At 46.4% G+C, this 18,539-nt stretch overlaps 1 protein-coding gene across 2 annotated transcripts in view; it reads right to left on the bottom strand.

Annotated features, from left to right (window-relative positions):
- The window catches only part of PRKCQ (protein kinase C theta), a 186,074-nt gene extending 169,068 nt beyond the window's left edge, over positions 1 to 17,006 (bottom strand). The window contains exon 1 of one of the 2 annotated variants that reach the window (XM_019460850.2): positions 16,897 to 17,006. The gene's annotated coding sequence lies outside the window, so the exon portion shown is untranslated. The remainder of the gene's footprint in view (positions 1 to 16,896) is intronic. The other variant, XM_053895998.1, reaches the window with a different exon arrangement.
- Positions 17,007 to 18,539: the final 1,533 nt, after the last annotated feature.

Genomic DNA, 18,539 nt, shown 5'->3' with positions numbered 1-18,539 from the left:
AGTGATGGAAAAGTAGCCATGGCCCCAGGCTTCAGAGAGGAATGCAGAAAATGAGAATTATACATTACTTGGAACCAGGGAAGGGCAGAATATGGTCTTCTGTCATCTCATGACTTGTCTGCACTCCCTTTTTTTTTAGCCATAATTTTGTAGCAAAAAAAATACCAGCTATTTTTCCTCTCCCTCACTCTCCATAAAAACAAAGCATTTAGTAGTCTAAGAGTAGGCCATGTTCCAGAAAGTTGTCTGCTTAGTTCTTCACTTTTTTTCAGCGATTAATAGCTCCCTCACAATCTAAATTATCTCATTTAGGTACTGTTTACCTTTTTTTTTTATTGTCTTTATCCTCCAAAAGAGAGTAGTTTTCATGCAGGCCAGGATCTGGGCCCCCTTCTCTCCCCTGCACCCCCAACACTTAGATCAATCCCTGACCAATGACCAATTATGTGCTTGATCAATTAACATTTGTGGACTGAATAAATTCCAGCCTTCCTTCTCAAAAAGATTCCTATCTTGTCTAAGTTACTGATTAAGCCCCTCTCGCGTGGGAAGGAAACTTCATCAGGGCGGGCATTTCTAAGACGATCTCTGTTCCCTAAACTTCTAGTTGACAGAATTTCAGGTACTGGAGTAAAGTGAAGTGAGAACTTTCTGGCAGTGCAACAGAAGGTATTGTGAGATCAGGGAGGAAGTCGCATTCCAAAAGAGGTCACCCTTTGATTTGCTGGGAAGTCCACGCCAAGGGGGAAAAAAAATCCTCTGTCCTGTTCACGGCTCCTTTCCCTTCTCTGTGGCTGAATTTCCCTCCAAATGTACTGACACATCAGGGGTCCAGGAAAGATGGAAGGATAAGTTTAAAACAGAAGTCATATAAAACATAGACACTTGGTTTCTGCCTCTGAGATAATGGATCACGATGTCCTGTGCCTTGGCGGTTATTGTGACTTAACTACTTAGATATTCTCAGGGATATAACTTATTTATACTGAGTGAATTGCTCAGCCTCTGAAAATTGTCATTTGGCTCAACAATGAAGCATCTATTGTATTCCTGATTTTATTCTGCAGACGAACAACAAGAAAATAATAAAGTACACATTTCTTGGGATTGAAAAAAATTAATCTTTGGAAAGCATCAGCAAAAGTAAGGCCTCTGAACTTTTTGGAATCTTGTGCTTCAGGAATTGTCAAGTAATAACAATTAACAAATAATAGACATAAAAAGATCAGAAACTTAACGTGAACCTTCTTAGTGGTTCCTGACCAAAAAGCAAATTACAAAGTTACACCAGGCATATGCTAAAAAAACAACTTGAGTATACCTCACAGTATAACAATATACCCTTCACCTAATTTCTAGAACAATCCCATAAAGCTAAAGCTCAGACTTCAACGTTATTATTACAGAAAGGTTCATCTGGCTGCATTCCTCACTCATTTTTACTTAAACAAACTTTCTTCTCATGGATCTTTTACAAGTCATAGCGGCCAGGATACAGGTACACGTGTGTGTCCATCTATGATAGAATTTGCCATTTTTCAATGTGCCCCAAACAGTAATTGAGATATAAAGAGGGGAGGAACTCTCAAAACTCACATCTCAGAATTCATACCGATGTCAAGGAGCATTTTTTAAAAAACGAGTCCGTGACTACAGTATATCGTGGAATTCAGGTTTCGCCAAGCATGGTGGCACAAAGTAGAGACTAGAGCATCAAACTGTCTGTGTTCAAGTTCCAGCTCCTACATCCAGCAGCTCTGTGACTTCGAACAAGCTGCTTCACCTGTGTCCTCGCCTGCAAAGTGAGGCCAATAAGAGAACCTACCTCAGATGAGCTAATGGACAGAAGTTGACCAGCGCAGAATCTGGTATCCGGAAAAAGACTTTCGCACGATGATTACTTCCTGTACAGTTCAGCCAGAAAATGACTCTGGGCTCTTTCAAGGCGGGGCTTCTTGGTCAGGGCTTAGCTGCCAGCTCACCTGTCCCCAGTCACACCGTGTCCCCTGTGCCTCGACACCAGAGCCCAGCACATCACCGTCAGTGTCACGTTCACGTGATCCGGTCAATTGAGGGACGAGGTATTCCCCCCAGTGACACAATAGACGTCTCGGCTTTGGGAATGACTGTCCCACACGCTTTCCCTTCTGTCTGCACAGCTTCTCCTCTGCCCTCTCAGGACGGGTGGTCACTGGCTGAGAGCCACACACAGTGCTTGAATCGGGTGTCCCGGCGGGTCCTTTCGGGTCCGGGACGCCCTGGAGGGAGGTTCCTCGAACACCTCTGCGGGGGCCACGGGGCTGGTGTGACGGAAGGCTGTGTGGTGCTGCCTTCACCATGACGTGCCTTGCCCTTGCCACATCTCACTGAATTTTCTGTTCTACTTGCTGTGCTTGTGTCTCGTCTCGGGTTTATCCAGTGCCTTCTCTCCCTGCACTTCGTGCTGCACCCGCCACGCGGGCTCCGTCACACAGCTCACCTTCCCCCTCATCACACCCCCCCTTCCTCCTGCCTGGGGTTGTGTGGACTCCCCGGCCATCGCCCTGGGACACTGACATCAGTAAATGGTACACAGCACTCGATGGCGGTGGGGGCTGTCTGCTAAAGGCGAGGGCTGGACGGCAGAGAGAGAGACAGATGCCCGCTCCGTGGGCACTGGCAGCGGGGATGGGAGGGGACAGTGCCATCGCTGCAGGACCCCAGGCACACGGGGGATGTGTCCGTGTGTGCGGGGGGATTCGGGTGGGGGGGGAGTGCGTGCCAGCACACGGTCCCACGTGGACCAGCTGAAGACCTAAGGCACTCGGGCCCTTGAGCAGGGACGCTGCAGGAGTGGGGGGGGGGACAGGGTGGGAAGGGCCCGGCAAGCCATGCCAAGGCTCTGACTCACGTTCCGCGGGCGATGCGGAGTCACCGTGGACTTGTGAAGTGGAGAGCTGCCTTCAGATTGCGCGTTAGCACCTCTGTCAGCAGAGCCCAGCATGCGTGGGAACTTGAACATGAACACGAACGTGAGGTCCCCCTCTGTGACATGGTTTACCAGACGGCCTAATGACTTGTGCTAGACCGTGTCTCCAAAGAGGGCCGTGACCACACTGTGCCCTGCGCAGCTCTTCTGCAATGCTGCTCAGCCTTGCCCCGCAGGGGTGCAGCCTAACGCCCCTGCCCATGACCTTGGCTGGCCCTGATGTGCTGAGCAGGCAAGCGCAGCAGTGCTGATGCTCAGTGTGGCCCCTGAGAGACCTCGGCTTTGGCCTCTGGGTGCTCGGAACACTCACTCTTAGGCTCTAATCACCACGGAAACAAGTTCAAGGAGATCTCATCTCCTATCTGTCCGCAGTCCCATGAGAGACTTCAGGTGAGGCCCAGAGGAGCAGAGCCAGCCCAAATCCCGCATCCGGGGAATCATGAGCAAATAAAACGATGCCGTTTGAAGCCACTGAGTTTTGGGGGACGTTCATTACGCAGCTATTAACATCCAAAGCAACACTCCGGGTCAAATAAATAATAAACTGCAGCCTTGACAATTTCAGGGTAATAGCACCAGCCCACTGTCAATATGTGTTAGGTTGTACTTCACCCTCGATTATTTATTCCCAAATCTCATTTCAAGCCTATGTCACACTTAACTGATTAGTGCTCAAGCTTTTTCAAAGGCAGCTCTTAGAAAATGTAATCCTCTGATTCCATCTTGCAAAAGGCTAAGAAAATGCGGCGTGCGGATTAAAATTCCCCAGAGTTCCGTCTAACCTTTCCTGTTGCTGGTTTCTAGACAAATATCCAAACAAATATATGTTTCACTTGTTAGACCTGCAGGATGTTTGAGGATTCTTTACAGTTTGCTTTCATAGCTGTATTGCAAAGTGTCGTGAGATAGGACAGTACTTAAATAAATAGTGTGATCTCTCTCTAGGTCTAGATATTTAGACCCAAGAGACTAAATTATTTTTCCATGAGAAAATATCTATAATTTTTCTCCAGGAGAAAATCAATTTTATATATTTAAATGAACATATATGCTCTCTGTTCTGAATACTTAATAGTCTGCTCTCTGGACGGGAGGGACTCCTTCCTTTCATTTCCATTGAAGAAACAAAATTCAAATATGATGTCATGTGTTGACATTTCTCTCCACCAGCTCCACCCAGGAGAAACGACTAATGGATGAGTTTTACTTAATTAATTTCAAAAATCATGTGCTAATTTACGCTTAGCAACGTTGGCAACTATTTTTTTGTGTGTGTCAAATATGTCACATTTATTTTAATAGGTGACAAAAAGCCTTTTCCTCCTGTGCATGTGGCTTACTCTCCTAAAGCACTTTCCCTCTCAGATCTCAAGTGTACTGTAAATATTAACAAATCTCAGTGCCCGGGAACTAGGAAAGAATCCCACTAGTCAAATCCTTCTTTTCATTGGAACAGAGGAAGGAAGGTTCAAGTACCTTGTGCTGTGCCTTTGGCAAATACTTCAGCTGCCTCTGCTCCAGAACTTGGAATTATGCAGGCTATTTGTCACTGAATTATTTCATCAACATGAAAAGGATTTTTATAAAACTCGGTTATATGTGAGGGGCAGGGAGATTCAAGTCCCTCTTATGAAAGAGTTTATTTATGGCTGCTATGAATATCACCCCTTCCAAAGAGCCTATGTATAAAAATCCATGCTAATTTATTCTTTCTGAGTAACTAACACAGAGGAAATTTTTAAAAATTCCCTTCTTAGAGGAGGGAAGATCCTCTCTGGCTGCTGCTCCTCATTCACTTATCTTCCAGGAACAAAAACCGCTGGGCAAGGTAGGTTGCTCCTCTTGGAGGACCAGTACTTGGAGAAAACTCGGTTGTTACGGTATCTGAGAGAATTCGGCATGTTACAAGCATCACTGACATTGAAGGAAAGATGTTTTGTTGCTACAAAGCCAACTAGAGCTGGATGGCTTTGGTGTTCAGGTGACGACGGTTCCATGCGTGGGTGAAGGGTCACGCATTCTTCTCTTGGTGACGTTGGCTCGTCACCCAGACTGTTCACCAATGCGTGCACATGGGCTAGCCAGAGCCTGGGAACCTTGACACTTATCTAATACCATACCACCCCAGTGAATATGTGGACATCAAAGGAACTCCCAGAAAACAGCTACAAAATATTAGGATCACCAGGAATCCTAGAGACCCCTCATCCAACTCGTGCACCTTTTGGTCAATATGGAAAACTGGAATGGGGAACAGCTCCTTCTCTCCTCGCCCCCACATCTATGACCCTCCCATTCGCCTTCATAGCTAGATGGCCATGAAAGACTGGTGTGGCCACGGAAAAGCAGGACAAAAGCAGGGCCAGGATGTGAGGCCACAAGACCCCAGAGCATCTCTGCAATCTCTTCCGCTGAAAGTGACTCTCTAATTCGGATTCGTAATACCCTGCATACCAACTACCATATGCCCCCACTTAGCAAGGAGCCTGGGAGTGTTGGGCAGAGAAGGCACCAGAGAACTACGGAGGCAGATGTCAAGGTAGAGACTGGCTACCAGAAGTCAGCACAGCAAATTGCAACCATCTACTTGGGGCTCTAGGAACCACTTTTCACTTAGATCCCTAAAGCCAACCTTGCAAATACGGACAAAAATTGCAGAGCTTAGGGCTCTTAAATACTAACGATCAGGCCCTGAGAAATGTCATATTCATAGAGTCCTTCACACTGGCATTTGGAGGAAAGTAAAATAGATTCCCCGACTCCCTGAGGCTTCCCGATCCCCTTCAGGACCAGATGCAGCCTGAGCTCGGTGCCACGAGCTAAAGAAAAAGAAGGACGCGGAAGACGTGACCCGTGCCCTTAGGTGAGCCTTCTCAGGAGATACGAGCTGAATTAAAGTATCACTACTGAGCTCTGGTTACGAGCTGGATAGAAACTGCAAGGCCCCAGAGACTCAAGAAAGTATGAGAGAGAGGATAAACACGTTATAAGCTACACAGCAAAGGTAGATCGCGAAAGGACACTGATTTTGTAATTGCCCGAAGGGACTCTGGTTGAGAAGAGCTTTTCACGAACAGAGGCAGGAACGCACTTAGAGTTTAGGGGGCTTCCTTATTTTATTTCCCAAAGGAACAGTCGATACTTGGGATGGTGAAGTCACTGCGGCTGGAATGCAGAGGAGGCTAAGTCTTACACAGTGAGAAGCGTCTCCCTGATTCTACAGGCAAAGGTGAGCGTAACTACTGGGTGGTCCTTAGCTGACCACATGCTGACACTCCACTTGAGGGAAAGGCCACAGTGGAACCCACAGTGCTTGTTTTCCCTGAAACACAAGGCTATCCGTGCAACCAAGTATGCTTGGAAATCTGCCTCTGAAATCTCATAAAGGTTAGGTGGGTTTTTTTTTTTTGGTTACAAGCCAGAATCCTACACTCCACTTTTAATGTTGTCTTAGCTGTGGCTTACTTATGGTTAGGAACTTATGCATGTGCCTGTTTCGTTGTTTTATTGCTGGGATTTATTTTTTATCTTCTTTAAAAGATTATGGTATTTTTTCCCCCTTTGGTTTCATATTTTTGGCTTAGTCTACCTTTAAGTGAGCCCCCTGAAGTACTTTATTATTCTTTACTTTTCAAACATTTTTCTTTGAGGGGCACCTGGGTGGCTCAGTTAGTTAAACATCTGACCCTTAATTTCGGCTCAGGTCAGGATCTCACAGTTCATGAGATCAAGTCCTGCATTGGGCTCTGCTCTGGCACCAAGGACCCTGCTTGGGATTCTCTCTCTGTCCCTCTCTCTCTGCCCCTCCCCATGCTCATGTTCTCTCTCTCGCTTTCAAAGTAAATAAATAAACTTTAAAAAAAGAAGAGGGGCACCTGGGTGGCTCAGTTGGTTAGGCATTTGACTTTGGCCCAGGTCATGATCTCGTGGTTCATGAGTTTGAGCTCCGCATTGGGTCATGATCTCGCAGTTCATGAGTTTGAGCCTCGCACTGGGGGCTCTGTGCTAACAGCTCAGACCCTGGAGCCTGCTTTCACATTCTGTGCCTTCCTCTCTCTCTGCCCCTGCCCCGCTCACGATCCATGTCTCTCTCTCTCTCTCTCTCTCTCTCTCTCTCTCTCTCTCTCAAAAATAAACATGAAAAAAACTGACCAAAGAGAAGATAAAATTTATTTTTAAAAGTTTGAAAAATAAAACATTTTTCTTTGAATGCTTTCAATGATGTTATCTTTGACATGCTTTTATCATCCTTGTTCTTGAATTTAGTCCTTTACTTTTTACCTTTCCTGTTACCTGCCTTAATGAATTTCCAAGATGATTATGTTTTTTTTTCTGAAGATTCTGTAACACCTTTTATCATTTCATTAAAGTCCTTTTACCTCTTTTAATCTTTTATATTTTCTTTTCATTAAAATAGTTTTTGAGTTCTTGGTATATCTACATTTAATGTTTACCTACTGCCTCATCCTTTTGCTTGTAGGGTATTTCAGAATATTGTAAATGTTTTTTTAATGTTTATTTTTGAGAGAGAGAGAGAGAGAGCAAGTGTGAGCGGGGGAGGGGCAGAGAGAGAGAAGGAGACACAGGATCCAAAGCAGGCTCCAGACTCTGAGCCATCAGCACAGAGCCCGATGTAGGGCTCGAACTCACAGACCGCGAGACCACGACCTGAGCTGAAGTCAGACGCCCAACCAACTGAGCCCCCTAGGCGCCCCTCAGAATATTTTAAGATGACTTTGTATTCCCTGATCATTCTCGGTTTAATCTTTCTTCCTTTTATTGTTGGCATTATAATGGTCATCAAAGTGAAAGACTGAGGGTGACAGAGGGAGAAAATCACACCATACGTAGGGGAGATGGGAGTTTTTACCTTGTAGCAAATTGCCTTTAGCATCTTTGAATGTTTCCCATTACCTCTGGCTCTTAGTTTCTAGAATGTATTCAGACTCAGAGGACTGGGGCCAAGATGATAATGATTCTACTTGTGCAAATATTTAAACCCCTAGTTTGGGATTCCTTTCTCCTGTCACTTAGCACATAGTCTCTTACACACAACATGTTCTAAAACGTATGGCTCATTTATTTACTCCACTAATACTTATTGAGAACCTCCCGTATATGTCAGATATGGTGACGGATGCTGGCAGTTCCACAAAGAATAAGTAGGAATGTGCTGTCTGCCTTCTGAGAGCTTGTAATCTATTGGGGGAATCTAAAAGGAAACAAACAATAGCAATACATTTTAGGTGCTGTGGTTGCTAACATTTACTGATTGGTTACTAAATGCTATACAAGGTACTAAGCACTTTATATGGATGATCTCATATGCCCTCTAAGAACATGTAGAAGGAAATGAAATCCAAATTTGTAGGATGAGGAAAAGCTTTCTAGCTTATCTAAGTGAGGCTCTGAAGATGTACAGGAATTCACCAAAGGAAGGAGGGGTTTGAGGCTGAGCATAAAGTTCCATGAAGGCAGGGGGTGCCTGGGTGGCTTAGTCAGTTGAGTGTCCGACTTCAGCTCATGTCATGGTCTCGTGGCTCATGAGTTCAAGCCCCATGTCAGGCTCTATGCTGACAGCTCAGAGCCTGGAGCCTGCTTCAGATTTTGTGCCCCCCCCCCTCCTCCCTTGCCCATGCACTGTTTCTCTCTCTCTCTCTCTCTCTCTCTCTCTCTCCCTCTCTCTCCCTCAAAAACAAATAGACATTAAAAAAAAAAGTTCTATGAGGGCAACAGGATGCATGGGACCGCTAAGGAACACAAAAGAGGCTTGGACTTATAGGAATGGGATGTATGTGTTGCTGGAGAAATGAGTCTTGAGAGGACAGGGGAGTGTACATCAACCAGAACACTCTGATTCATGTGATAAAGTCTGGGTTTCATTCCAAGTGTACTGGGTCACCACTGGAGAATTTAATACTAGGAGTGACACTCTGAGATCTGGGTTCTAGAAGGGTGCCTCCAGCTGCAACATGGAGAACTTTCTGTAGTCACAGACCAGGTAGGAGGTTCTGGCAGTAACACAGAGGAGAAACAGTGGTGGCCTCTACACAGAGCAGGAAAGGAAGGTGGGAAAGGGTGGATGGAATGAAGAGGTGCAGAGGACGGAACTCACAGAATGTGGTTTGGGGTGAGGAGTAAAGGAAAACCATCTAGAGGACCTCTGCTTGTGTGAGAAGAGGTGAAGCCAGTGCCAGGTACAGAAAAGAGCGGTAGGGAAATATTTGCAGCAAGAGAAAGGGGAAGGTGATGTGTTCAGTTTGGGGCGTTCGGTACCGAATGCATCCATCAAGTAGCGGCAAAAGATTGGTAGAACTTTGCATTGGTGAGTTTTGGGTAGCGGCGAGCGAGGACACGGCTCGGAAGATGAATGAGGGATGGCGTGGCCACGGGAATAGAGAAGTGAGGATCATCAGCCTCCCAGGGGACAGAAAGGAGAGAAGATTGCAAAGGAGAGGAGAAGAAAGAGGAAGAATGAGAGAGGGGACGGAAGGGAAACATTGCTCCAAGATTGCAGGAGTGCTCAGTACACGGTCCGCTGAGGAGAAATCAACTCAGAGAGGAGTGGGATTTAGTCAGAGTTGGCAACAGGGAGTGTGAGTTTCCCAAGACGCAGTAGAGGCAAAGCCAGATGTCTGTGGCAAGACATGTGGAGCGAGAAAACAGTAGCAGGCGGAAAGGACAATTTAAGGAGTGTGGCACGGAGGAGGAGGAGGAAAGAGAAAAAAGTAGCTAGAACAAGGAAGGGATTTAGGCGTGTTTGATGCAGTGAGAATGGGGCCAGTGAGGAGGGAGGGAAGGAATACACAGATGAGAGAGGACAGAATCAAGAGAACAACATGCCCGAGAATGGGGAAGGCATGGGTCCCGGAGCACCAAAGGAGGAGGAAGATTATTAGCCAAGAGAATGAGGCATCTTTTTTTCTTTTTCTTTTCATTGTGAAAAGGAAGGAAGGATGGGAGGGTAGATCCAGCTGAAGTTAGGCTGTAGCTTTGTGATCACAAATTCAGTCTGTTCTCATCAGGAAAACTTCCATTTTGCTCAGTGAAGGGGGAAGCAAGGCAACAGGCTGAGGGTAGGGGGCTGGGCTGGCAGGTGATGGTCACAAGTGGCTGCTGTGGAAAGCAAGGAGGCTTGGCCAGGGAAAGCCTGAGAGCCTGGCTGATGTTAGAAATCGCAGAATTAGAGCGTCATGAATTTGCATAGTTGCACAATTTTGCTCAGTATAACTTATCAACCTCTTTACACAAACTGGGAGAAGTAGACAGTGGCCCCAGGGTCCCCAGCTTTAGGACGGAAAATATGTCATCTCACATGGCACTACCCATGCTCGTCCGGGGGACAGCTTTGGGGGAAGTAGCTGTTTTCATCTTTGTCAACTTCAGGTTGAATGATTCCCAGTCTATATAATCAACACTATTTCCACCTCACTGATCTAGTCCTTTAAGAAGCTGATGTGATACCTCTCAAAGTTTCCATTCTTCCTAACAAATGTGAATACGGTTACACCACTTTCCTCAAGAAAATATCTTCCCCAAGCAGCCAACTGATGAACACACTTGGGGAAGACAACCCACAGAGGCATAAAAAAGAATATTAAATTAGGAGCCAAGAGACCAGGGTTCACGGTTAACAATTTGTTGTGCGATCCCTGATCAAGTTTCTTCACGTCTTCACGATTCAGTGTTTCCTCCGTAAACCATGAAAGACCCATCTGACACACAGGGCTTTAGAGTAAGTGATCCCATGTATCCCAGCACTTGGCACACCACACGCTTAACAAATGTCACTTTCCTTTCCATTTCTCCTTCTTCCTTCCAGCCTTGAGCTTGTGTGATCCCATGACTTACCAGGAAGGGTACAGAAAACTAAATGCCGTGAGTCTATAATTTTCAAACAGGTGAGAAAGAGACTATGTCCTAAATTCCATGATAGAAAACTTCATGAAATCATTACTTTTGCTACATGAAATGGGTGTTAGCGTTTTCTGTTCTATTTCATTTTGAAAGAGAAGCTTGTCACAAAGCAATACATTAATTTCATAATCCACCAATGGATTGTGTCTTGCAGGTTAAAAAAACATGGTGCGAGAGGCCTGTTTTTGCACCACTGAAATCAGTCCATGAATGAGCCACGGAATAGAGACGGTTTAAGACCACTGCTCTAAACATGCAACACATGCAACTGAAATGCATTTCTCCCGAAATTGCAAGAAGGGCATTTCGTCTTATGTTCATGAAAGACTTGGCTTCTTGGCCACCTGGGCTATGAAGAGGCATCTTATCTGACCATGAACTCAGCACGTGGTCTGCTCTGGAAACAGCCGTGTCTTGGCAGCACTCTACTTACGGGTTATTTTAGTGCTCACTCGGGATGAACAGCTCAGAGGGCAGGGGATGAGCAGGAGGATAAGAGAGGCAAGGGCAATGAAGGGTCAGCCTTTTGTCCTTTTTTTAGAAAAAAACGCTTACTTATTTTTGACAGAGAGCATGCGAGCAGTGGAGGGGCAGAGAGAGAGAGAGAGAGAGAAGGACAGAGGATTCGAAGCAGGCTCCAGGCTCCTGTCAGCACAGAGCCCGATTCAGGGCTCAAACCCACGAACCGTGAGATCTTGACCTGAGCCCAAATCGGACGCTCAACCGACTTAGCCACCCAGGTGCCCCTGCTCTTTGTACTTTTAACTGAAGAGTGGCAGTGGATGCCACAAACACACTTTGAGGGGAAGCCACTGGGCTCACCCCGCTCTCCTGTACTCACCTGCTGCACTCCAGCCAGACTCTTCCTTTCCTTTGCTGGGATGTCGCGATCACAAGCTGCCAGGCCATTCTACAAACGCCATCCCCACTTCTAGAACACCCTCACCGGGCTCACTGCCAACTGCCATCACTTCCGCTGAGATATCTTCTCAGACACTCCAAATCTAAGTGCTCCCATAGCACCATGTACATCCCCAGGACGGCACTTGCCTAGTCACCATATGCTTATGTATTGCAGGCCTACTATGTGCCAGGCCCTGCTATAGCAGCCAGGGATACAGCTATGGATGAAACACTAGCCCTCACAGGGTTTACCCTCCAGAGGAGGAAACAGGCAGGAAATAAACAAATATATAATACAGTTGCACACCATCATAGTATAAACTGACACATAACAATATACATGCATGATGAAATCATCACACTGCCTTGTAATTTCCTCTTTACTCGTCTGCCTCTCCCCTACGAGTTAGACAGTACAGTGTGTGGCTCTGGGGCTCATAACAAAAGCTTGATGAACTAAAGTACAGCCATCAACCTTTTGGCTCTCTGCGATGTCCCAAGAATTTGCCTTGTTTTGGTTGCCTACAAGAGATAATCTAGCCTTTAATCTGCAAAAGGTCTGTCCTATACATTTAAGGTTATTAGCACTAACACCATGCTTCCTTTATTCTTGATAACCATTTCTTTTTTTTTTAATTTTTAATGTTTACTTATTTTTGAGAGAGAGACAGAGAGACAGGGAGTGAGGGGGGGGGAGGGGCAGAGACTGAAAGAGAGAGGGAGAGGGGAGACACAGAATCCGAAGCAGGCTCCAGGCTCTGAGCTGTCAGCACAGAGCCTGACACGGGGCTCGAACTCATGGACTGCGAGATCATGATCTGAGCCAAAGTTGGACGCTCAACTGACTGAGCCACCCAGGTGCCCCGAACAACCATTTATTTCTACATCACGAGGTCCTTCACGTAGGTTGGGGCAACCCTTCCTAGAAGGACCTTTTATCTTTCAAGAGCCCCCCTGCCCTGGTTTCCCTGGTCCTTCAGGGGATGCTCGAATAGTGGTTGCTTTAGTGATTCTGCACTAGAAAAACGTACATAAACAAGGAGAGAGAGGAAAGACCAATGAACTCAGGAGACTCATAGACCCCTGAGTCTAGCATCAAACAATTTAGTGAAAAGCTCATTGCTTACCACCTCACGACACATGAGGATGACCACTATCAAAACAAACAAAATCCAGAAAATATCAAGTGTCGCCGAGGATGTGGAGAAACGGAAACCTTTACGCACTAGTGGGAGTGTGAAATGATGCAGCCACCACGGGAAACAGGATGATGTATCCTCAAAATATGATATACCGAACTGCCATTTAATCCAGTCAAAAGAATTTAAAGCAGAGACCTAAAGAGATATTTATACACCCATGTTCAAAGTGTTATATATAAACCAAAACGTGGAAGCAACCCAGGCGTCCATGAATAGATGAGTAGATAAACAGAACAGGATATACACACACAATGGAATATTATTCAGCCTTTAAAAGGAAGGAAATTCGGACAAATGCTACAACACATATGCATCTACAGGACATTATGGTGAGGTAAGCAAGTCTCACAAAGACAAATACTGTATGTTTCACGTGTATGGGGTGCCCAGAGTAGTCAAATTCAGAAAGACAAAATGAAGAATGGAGGTTGCCAGGGGCTGGCGGGAGGGTGAACGGGGAGTGTTAAATGGGGACAGAGTTTCAGTTTTGCAGGATGAAGGAGCTCTGTTGATAGGTGGTGGCGATGGCTGCCCACCAGTGTGAAGGTACCTAATACCACTGAAAGGTACCTTTCAAAATGGTTACGATGATGAGTTTTGTGGTATGTGTACCATTTTGTCACGATTGAAAACACTTGTGGCGCTCAGTTGGTTAAGCATCCGACTCTTGATTTCGGCTCAGGTCATGATCTCGTACTTGGTGAGTTCGAGCCCGGTGTTGGGCTCTGGGCTGACAGTGCAAAGCCTGCTTGGGATTCTCTGTATCTCCCTCTCTCTCTCTCTGCCCCTCCCCTGCTTGCACTCTCTCTCACACAAAATAAATAAACATTAAGGAAAAAACAAAAACCTAAAACCTTAACTGGTAGGTTGTCCAGCTCTGTGTCAGAGTCAGACGTACGAGCTGTTAAGACCTGGGCAAGCGATATAACTTCCTTGAGACTCAGGTTCTTCACCTGCAAAATGAAAGTGGTGATGATGATAATAATATGCAATTTATAAAAGCATTGCAAAGATTACATGAAATAGGAATGTTTGTCAAATATAAAATTCTGGGCTTCATACCTGGCACGCAAATGATAAGTAATACTGCATCAATCAAACCATTATTTTATTGCTTTTGTTGGCTCTGATTATTATCATCAATATTACTAGCTTAAAGTTAACATCAACCTGTAGAAGCATGTCCGGCCAAAGAGAGTACTTTAAAAATGGGCTAATTTAATCGCGGAACAGAAACTAATTTCTGAAACTCTGATTCTCCCTTTGCCCCAAGGGTTATGTTTAGATGACAGGGAAATGTGGATTTGTGTATAAATGCTTGATGTGTTAGGATATTGAAAGATGTTTCCTTTATTGCAAGAAAATATCTTTTAATTCAACTTTCTGCCTCGATGTGTTTCTGAGTATCTCATGATCTCTTCCTTAACAGCCAGAATAGGCATGAACAGGCAAAATTAGATGCACTGCTGTTTGAAAATGAGATCCTGGAAGTTTTACGATAATGGACAGACATGAAGAAGTCAAATGCTGTGCATGACACCATGAGACCATTCTCTCTGTTTTCAATTACACATATGATTTGGGACAAAATTATGTAAATATGAAATCACATGATCCATGTGTGTTCCCTGGGATTTTTCATCATACAATAATTTTTTTAAAATTTTAAACAATTTAGGAAAATTACTTCAAAGAAAAAAGAGAAAAGGGTGAAGACTCTAAAAAGGAAACCACCTGAGAGGAAAATATTATTAACCCTTATTAACAGTCACATGCAATTATTCTATCCGCAATATTTTGGGGAGCAAACAACATAATCTGCAAATCTAAAATATGACATGCATTAAAAACAGGAAGTACTAATTCTAATTCCTATTTTAAAGGAAGGCAAATGTCCTATCATGAAATCCTGCATCTTCCCCCCAGAAGAGAGAGAATATATTACAACCAAATGAGGGACCTTCAAAGAAATGACCAAAGACAAATGGGCAATTCAGGGGAGCCTCCAGAACCTGCTCTGAACAAGGGAAATGGAGTCTTAGAGTTGAAAGGGATCTTTGAGATGCTAAGGAGGACGAAGGTGTAAATAATTGTACAATATCCTTGTGTATCTAAAGAGAAATGCCAACAGCAGAAGAAACGAAAGTTCTAGTAGCTGACCCAGGGATATTCAGAGCCGACTCAAGGGTGTTTCCATCCTAGGGAGGTGGACCCAGCCGGAGGACCCACAAAGAAGCTTGCCCAAGCGCTTCTTGCCATTCTGAGCCACCATGGCACAAGACGGTGGCGGAAGTGAGCATGACACATTGAAGGGTGGCGATGAGAAGTCCTCCCTGGAACTTCACATTGTAAGAATTTACAAGAAAATCACAGGGGTGAAACAAAGGCTGGTGAGGCTGAACAGGTTACTCTTGAAACCAGAGATAAAAGTTTATGAGAGCGAGAAGAAAAAACAACAACAACAACAACAACCAACAAGATGACTTAATTTAGTCTTAATCACTAAAGGGGAGGAATTTCACAGCTGAGGCTTTGGAGGTTTTAGAAGGTCTTCTTCCTGTGCCTTAGGCTTTAAATATACGTACATGCAATCAGCAGAAAAGGGACTAACAACATCAATCTGTGACAGACACCTGCCTCAAACAATGGCACTGATCTCAGAGGGATTTTAAACAGCTGTGCATAAACTTCAAAGGTAATTTGCAACCAAATTGGTAAACGTCACCCTCCTTTGTCACCCTCCTTCCCACTAGACACAGCATTTTTTAAAGAGATTAAGCATCCGCCCCTAAGCCTGCCATTTTACAAGAGTTACCAGAGATAAAGTTAGGGGGAAAAACAAAGTTGGTGATTCACAAGGTTGGGGTGTGGGGTGGGAGAGGGGGGACCCTGGAGCTTAGGAGCAGGGCACCTTCACCAAACATCCCTGCCAGGGAAGGGGGGCTGTGCTTGTCACCGCTTCTACAGAAGGCTGGGTCCAAGGGGGAAGGTCTAGAGAACCAGTGCGGGGGGTCAGGTGGGCACCTGGCCCTGGCCAGACCTGCACCTTTCCTACAGGCTTCACCCTCATGGCTGAATAACCTTTTCTTACACAACCTCAAAGGACAAGGCAGCTCAGTGGCAGACTCCAGGCGGAAAGAATCTGAATCTCCAGCGGGGCCAGACCTTTGGGCCTCTCCTCACTCATGCCTATAGGGAGTGCCCAAGCCTTTAGCGTGAACAGTCCATTTCACACAGATAACTGGGGCTCTTAAAATTCAATAAAATAAAGATATTTAACTCTACTTTCTTAACATGTGGCTCTGAATGCCGAAATACAGAGAATCTCACTAGAGGTTACAGGATTGAGCACCCCACTTTTTTTCCCCCGTATCTATCACAGAGCCGCCTCACCCTGCCCCAGGACCTTGAAAAGAAATTTGGTTTTGTTTAGAAGTGAGTCTTGGCAGCCCTGCCTGCTGCTCTCGCAAACCCTAAGGAAACGACCTGTGGGCAGGTCACCATCTGCATCAACCATCTCTCCTTATAGCATTTGCCAAGGATAAAAAACTTTCCACCTTCTTCCCTCCTTCCCACCCCAGTAAGTCCAGGTGAGAGGGGAGAAAACGAGAAGTGAAGGCGCCCCCCAGCCCCAGCCTCGGTGGCCTCCACACGGCCAAGGTCAGCTGCGCCCTACGCCACCCGCGCATAAGATGCCACCGGAGGCAAGTGGCCCAAAGTTTGCTGAGCTCTAGTCCCCTGGCGGCCGGGCAGGCGTCCCGCGCCCCCTTCCCCGTTCGTCTCTCAGCGGGACCCGGGCCGGCCTACCCCCGACTCCGCACCCCGCCCCGCCGGGTCGCGGCCCCGGCCCCCCGCGCGGACCCCCTGCCCTCCCCGGGGCCGACGCCCCCACCCCAGCTCACCTACCTGCAGACGGGGCGCCCGGGGTCCCAGGCGTTGCTGCTCGGCGGCGGCGCGGGCACTGGCGGCGTCCCGGCGCCTGCCAGGGGGCGCTCGTGAGCCCGCGGCCCGAGCGCCCGAGCCGGCCCAGCGGACGCCCGCCCAGGAGCCCGCGCCCCGCTCCGCGTCCCCTCCCACCGCGCCCGCCCCTCGCCCGCGCTCCTCCCCCGCGCCTCCCGCCCGGGCCCCGGGGACGATGCGGGAGGTCGCGGCCAGGGGCGCCCGGCACCTGCCGCCGGCTGAGCTCGAGCGGACTCCACGCCTCGCCCAACTGAAAATCGAAAACCACCCTTCCGAAGGGAAGGATCAAGGTCATTCGGTGAACAGAACTTCACGGGTTTCTCTTTTTACACTACAAAAGGGCTCATCGACATGGTTCCTGAAGTTCTCTTTTAAAGTTACCTCCCCAGGACTGTGGGTGCTTTTCTGTCTGGAGGATGCTCTTTTCTACGTTGTGTGCCCTAGCTGCCACCGTATTTTATTTTTGGTTTTTATTTTTGCACCCTGTGGCTTCATGTATAGTTTCCGAAGTTGCATTGCTTTAAAACTTTGACAGCCTCCAAGCTACAGTATAATGTCCTTACAGGTGCATGTCATTTGAAGCCTTTGCACCTTGTTGGTGATGCTGATGGTGATCCTGATGAGGATGACTGGGGTTAATTTTTCAATCAGGTTAGAAAACTATATGTCTGGTTCCCAAAACTGTTACAGAGCGATTCTCTCACGATCATGACACTAAATGTTTAAAGTGTACTTGCTTCAGGCTTTTGTTGCTATAATGTTCTAACACCACATTAGTCTGAGAAATATATATATTTTTTTTGAGAGAGAGAGAGAGATTTAAAAGGTAAAAACGAGCAAAATCTTGGATTAACAGGCTTCTGATCGTGGATGTATATATAGTGTCAGTTGCAAAGGATCTCTGATGGCAGCTAGTTCCCAACTTTTAATTTAAAGATGAAAAATGTAGGCGCAAGTGGGTGTGTTGACTTGAGAAATTCACATTGCTGCTTTGTGGCAGGGAAGCTAGATAGGGCCACTCTTTCCCCTAATCTCTATGAACTCAGCAAAACAAACACACACTCCTTTTGAGGATAAAGATGCAATCCGTGAAAACCAGCCCCTCTCCCACACTTGTTAATCTCTAGCCATATTGAACTGATACTCAGGCCAGAATCACCCAACAGAGAGGCTGCCTCTTGGAAGATCCTAGCCAGGAAGGAGGTGCGAGGGTAGATGGACTCTCAGAGTGCCGCTCACCATGGCGTCATGAGAGCCTGGCGCATAGTAGGCACTCACTGTATATTTGCTATTGAAATCTGGTGGCGAAAGGTAAGTATGGCTGGGAACAAGGCTGGAAGAATTCGCTCCGGTGAGAAGCCCAGCTTCTCTCTGCAGAAGAGAAACTTCTAGTTCGAAATGCCTTCCTCCTGGTTCTTCTCCAGCCATCCCTAAACAGAGCCTGTCACATGGAGAAGAAGAGATGGCCAGCTGTGAGCGTCTGCAGTGCCAGCAGGAAACCCACTCATTCCTGACGGCTGGGATTTTCACTGACCATTTGAGAAGGAGCTTACGCACGTATAGAAGCTCAAGGAAAGTTCGTGTGTGTT

The sequence above is a fragment of the Panthera pardus genome, unplaced genomic scaffold (genome assembly GCF_024362965.1).
Source record: "Panthera pardus isolate Hobbes unplaced genomic scaffold, ASM2436296v1 HiC_scaffold_6, whole genome shotgun sequence".
NCBI lineage: Eukaryota > Metazoa > Chordata > Mammalia > Carnivora > Felidae > Panthera > Panthera pardus.
The sequence above is the reverse complement of the archived record's forward strand: the minus strand, read 5'-3'. Positions and strand labels throughout refer to the sequence as shown.